Here is a 6,041-nt window from a genome sequence, read left to right on the forward strand (position 1 = left end):
AGGAGAACAGCTCAACCTTGTCGTTGATTGTCAGAAACTCCGGCCAGTTTCCAGGAATGGCACTGGATGGCTCAACGCGTCTACGAACTCCCTTCCTTCTCTTGCTGCGTTTTTCGGCCTTCAGACTTTCAGGGAGATATTCATCCCACACGACATCTACTCTGCTGACATGCTGCATGTAGGGTGAGAACACTTGCTGCGCGTAATCGGAAAATGTCTTAGCAGCACCATTTCGTAGCATGTTCACGAGAGCAGCCCCATCAAGGATGATGATGGTACTGTGGGGTTGGATGCATTCTCTTGTGAAGGAACCAGGTCCTCCAAACAGCCCACCAAGTCTGACTTGGTACCAGTTCTCAGCTTGCCCATTTGCGACAATGCTGGTGGACACGCCTGGATTTCATGCTCAAAAAACTCCCCCAGATTTCCATCACGTATCTGCCATGAAATGTACAGCCTAGAAAACAGGGATGAGAGCCGTTGTTGGGACCTGGACTTCACCCGGACTGGAGGCCGGCTGAATAGAGGGAGGTTTTTCCTCTTGATAGGATCTTTGATGGGCTTCGTGTGGTTGACCAGGCGCTCGCTGATAAAGGTGTCATATTGGTCCTGTCCAATTTTCTCAATCTCGTTCGCAGTGTCGATGACTGCTGCATCTGCAAAGTCTCTGGTATCCAGTACGAGAAGATATCCATTGCAGATATATTATTTGCAAATGCCATCTGTGCATGTTTGGTCTGCTCGTGGTGCCGGGGGTTAGTTAGTCTTCTTTCTCTTGTAGTCTTGTTAGTCTTCTTTCTCAGTGGATGCCCCCAAACTCTCCAATCACACGTGCCATCTTGGGACCACACACCGTGCAACGTCGCAGAGCTGCAGGGTTCTCTGTCAGGCCCACAGCACCACCGTCACCTTTCACAGAGGCATTGTTCTGCTCGTGGGCCTGGTCAATGGCAATAGCAGAGAAGCTGCGTGTCGTCTTTTTCACAGCAAGGTTTCTTTTCAGAAACTGGCGGTGGACATCAGGATGAGTATCTTTCAGCCTAATCATGTCACGCAAGTGGACTAGTATCCATCTGGCATAGTGGGTGTGTCCCAAGGCGAAGAACCAAGGCACGACCTTGGTCAAGGGATTCATATAGAGTAGGAAGTCGGCCTCCCTTATTGATCGCACGTAGATCATCACCTCTATCTCCAGCTGCAGGATGATGGACCAGAAGTGGAACTGGAGACATGACACAGCTTTTTCAGTGCACCAATCTTCCAGGGACATCAGATCGTTTCCCTCGTCCAGGTCATTGCTGTACTCAGTGTAGGCCTTTTGTAGATAAATGCGCTGCTGGCTGTGACTTTATGAGTGCGTCGGGTGCGTGTCACATGGGGTGCTTTCATAAAGGAATCTGCTGTCCCAGGAGTAGCAACTCCAGCTTGTACAAGTGCTCCCTTCCAGCCGCTCCCCTCCAAGAAGTCGCCAAGTATCTTGAGTGCCACCATCTCGATGTGAAGCCCACCAAACATCGCAATAAAGTGATCTTAGCCGTGAGTCGCTGGCCAGCTTTACTGGATTTGTTTTGCCACTGTATACAGAGGTTGATCCACAGTGATGATGGGTACCTGACCAAGATTTAGAATCTCCACTGCCTGCTTCTCCACTGGATATGCACTGGATATTGATGAGCTGTGGGTCAGCTTTGGTGGTGATTCAAACATTCGCCACATTCCAATCTATGCAATTGCCAACAGCCTAGGTGTGAAAGCGAAATCACTAATGTTTTTCCGTGCCCTGAGTGGGTGTGACACTGAATCCAGCTTCCTTGGCCATGGGAAGAAGTCGGCATGTCCAACTTGGTTAGCATATCTTCAAGTAACATATGAATTTCTGGTTCTCCTATCGCAACCACATGAAGTTGACTCGCAAACTCTAAATTTGATAGAAAGGTTCGTTGTCAACATGCATAGCAGGACCGGCGTCATGAGCAAGGTGGATGAGGCAAGAAAGCACCTGTTCAGTCAAGGGTCTCAGCCCATTGAAAACGTCCCACCAACCAAAGCTGAGCACTTTGATCCAACATGTAATCATCCAACATGTATTTTAAGCAGGTTATGTGTGGTCACAAGCTCTTGTGACCTTTCTCAACTCTTTCAATTTATTAGCTTTGTTAATTAATTTGTTGAACCAATATGATACCTTTAAAATGTAATTGTCATGTGTAAATAAAGTGATTAAATTGCAATAAAATAAATTGAATTGGATAATGGATTTGAATAGCGGCCATTTTGAAATTCAAGATGGCGGCCACCGACCGATAATGATATCGATTGCAATGTGTTCATTGACCCCGATAATGTTGGTTTAGACACAAAGACCATGTTTCTATGTCGAATATTAGCTGAAATATTAAAGCCACACTATGCGCATCTACACGCTAATTTCTCCAGTACTAGACTAGCAAATACTTCGTGTCATGCATAATCATACTACCTTATGACAAAATAAACTCTAGTTCCTCCCATTTCATTGCGCGTTGTCTTATAAAAGGCATTTGAAAATACCTCAATGTTGTTCAAATTCTCCGATGTTGTGACACTTACGCGTTGCTCTCCCAAGCAACCGTGCAGCGGTGCTGCGGTACAGCGGTACGGGTGTAGCAAATATAAAAACATGTGACGTCACCTAACCGATTCTTGGCGAAATTGTTTGGCAAACAATTTAGCATTGGCGCCAGATTACCAGATTTCGCCACCTTTTTTTTTGGGTTTTAAGCAAACGCGCAGTGAAATGGGAGGAACTAGAGTTTATTTTGCCATAAAGTAGTGTGATTATGCATGACACGAAGTATTTGCTAGTCTAGTACTGGAGAAATTAGCGTTTGGATGCACATAGTGCAGCTTTAAAGAATAACGGATTTGAATGGCGGCCATTTTAAAATTCAAGATAGCGGCCACCGACAGATAATTATTTTGATTTGTAATGCGTTTATTGACCTCGATAATGTTGGTTTAGACACAATGACCATGTTTCTATGTTGAATATTAGCTGAAATATAAAATGATGATGGATTTGAATGGCGGCCATTTTAAAATGCAAGATGGCGGCCACCGACCGATAATCAGTGATTGCAATGTGTTCCTTGACCTCGATAATGTTGGTTTAGACACATAGACCATGTTTCTATGTTGAATATTAGCTGAAATAATAAATGATAATGGGTTTGAATGGCGGCCATTTAGAAATTCCAGATGGCGGCCACCGACCAATAATGATTTTGATTGCACTGGGTTCATTGACCCCGATAATGTTGGTTTAGACACAAAGATCATGTTTCTATGTTGAATATTAGCTGAAATATTAATTAAATGATAATGGATTTAAATTGCGGCCATCTTGAAATTCAAGATGGCGGCCTCCGATCGATAATAATTTTAATTGCAATGTGTTCATTGACCCCGATAATGTTAGTTTAGGCACCAAGATCATGTTTCTATGTTGAATATTAGCTGAAAATGAAGCTGGATTTGAATGGCGGCCATCTTGGAAAATGGCCGCCATTGTTGCCATGGACAAAATATGCGATGGCCCTATAGCCAAAAATCTTCCTTAGGGCATGCTCTAACCGTGTGCAAAGCTCATGCTTGTATCATAAAAATCACAATTCCCTCAAATATTGCACATATCTGCCGGGCTACTAGGGTTTTCTGGAAAGCATGATGCTCCGAAACTGGCCATGTTGGCAAGAGGGGGTCTCCAGAACTAGGATGTGCTTGAAAAAGAAAGTCTCCAGAATTATGGCTTGCTTGAAAATGCAAGCATTTGGAGAATAGCTAGGTTGGGTCACTAGAACAGGATGAATTTAAATATAATGGTTCAAGTATGATACTCCCACAGTGACAGGCTCGCCGCACGCACGGCAGCACTATGGCCTTGGGGGCATTGGAACGAGACTGGAATCCCCGGAATACAGAAAACCTGCCAAGGGACCAATTAGTGCGAATTCTTGGGTCTCCGAAATAGAAAAAAGTAGGACCTATGCTCCGGGACGGGAAATATGTGAAAAAGGGGGTCTCCGGTGTGGAAATTTAGAGGTGAAATTGGGGGTCTCAACCGCGGCACATACCTACCATACAATATATATATATATATATATATATATATATATATATGGAGTCCCACTCCCGATGACAACTGATGTGATGTTTCTTTATTTTCTGTAAATAATATAGAAGCATGCATGCACGGCATGTTATCACAACTGCACAACGATCATTGCAAGTGAAATACCGGCCATCACGTCATTGAAACTGAATGAATTAAGATTATCAAGGAATGATTATAAACGATCATTCTGGAGGCTATATTTCCGTGGCATAGCGGAATCTCATTGCACTAATTTCCAGTGTCCATAGTTGTCATAGTTATGTTATATGTCAATATAGATGGCAGTACTGGCTGATACAGGGAGGCATGGTTCTACTGAATAGACGTACTTGTCACATACTCCACGAGTATGTAATTGCGTATCCGTAGTACGAAACCACGACAATAGTAATTTGTTGAATTTGAGCAAATTGAGATGACAAATACTCATTGCGCACAGATTCATATTGGGCACATTATTTACTAATTATAGCGGGCCCTGGCACATGTAATGCTAATAAAATTTGAAGCTGCCAATAGGTGGCGTATATATGTGTTTTACAATATACACGTATTATAGTTTATTACTGTTGTATTTCTAGAAGTAAAGTCGTAAGAGCTGACGTATAATATATAAACTCAACAAAGGATTTATTTCCAGCCACTCTCCAGCCTGCCACGTAGTAGAGTGACCACGCAAGTACATGGCTTTAGGAAATAGTATAGCGCCACCTATTGGGCCTAATATGGGAAAATGATACAATAATGTCACAATTAGACAATATTTTGCACGTTTTTACATTTCTCCAAAATCTATGTGGTGGTATATAACTGTCGCTCACCCCCCCCCCCGTCCGCCCGGAGGTTACGACCTTGAACGGAGTACATGGTATAGATACTCATCGTGGGATACAGCACGTAGCAACTATTTACAGGGGCGCGTTTCACAAAGCTCCGTTAAAGTTCTCCGCTAAGTTCTCCGTTCGCTCTTTAGCGAACGGAGGCATAACGGAGAACTTAGCGAACGGACAACTCCTGTTTCACGAACGCTCCGCTATGCCTCCGCTAAATAGCGGAGGACAGCAGGCAGTCAGCTGGCAGATAACTACAAACATGTGTTGCAGTTGCTAGCTAGGTTACGTTCTATCATATACATAAGCAACAGCGCTTGACAGAGATGACGTTAGGAACTACGTGTGTGTCTCTGTGTGTGTCTTTGTCTCTCTCTCTCTCTCTGTGTGTTGTTGTGTGTGTGTGTGTGTGTGTGTGTGTGTGTGTGTGTGTGCGCGCGCATGTGTGTGTGTATATGTGTGTGTGTGTGTGTGTGTGTGTGTGTGTGTGTGTGTATGTATGTGTGTGCGTGTGTGCACGCACATGTACGTTCACGCGCATGCACGCACACACGCATGCACACATGCACGCACGTATACGTGCACACGCACGCACACACGCACACACATACGCACACACACACACGCACACACACACACACACACACACACACACACACACACATGCACACGCACGCGCACACGCGCGCGCACACACACACATGCACACGCACACGCAACACGCCCGCGCACACCACACACACACACACGACACACACATACACACGCACGCACCGCACGCACAGCTACATGCAGCCGCACAGCTCTATACAGCACGCCACGCCCACACACGCACGCACGCACACACACGACACGCACACACATACACACGCACGCAACACACACATGTCACGTCTACACAACACATACACACACACACACACACACACACACACACAATACACACAACACCACACACACTACACACACTCAGGAGACACAACACACACACACACACACACACACACACACACACACACACACACACACACACACACACACACACACACACACACACA

This window comes from Priapulus caudatus, unplaced genomic scaffold (genome assembly GCF_000485595.1).
Source record: "Priapulus caudatus unplaced genomic scaffold, Priapulus_caudatus-5.0.1 Scaffold254, whole genome shotgun sequence".
In the NCBI taxonomy this organism is placed as follows: Eukaryota; Metazoa; Priapulida; class Priapulimorpha; order Priapulimorphida; family Priapulidae; genus Priapulus; species Priapulus caudatus.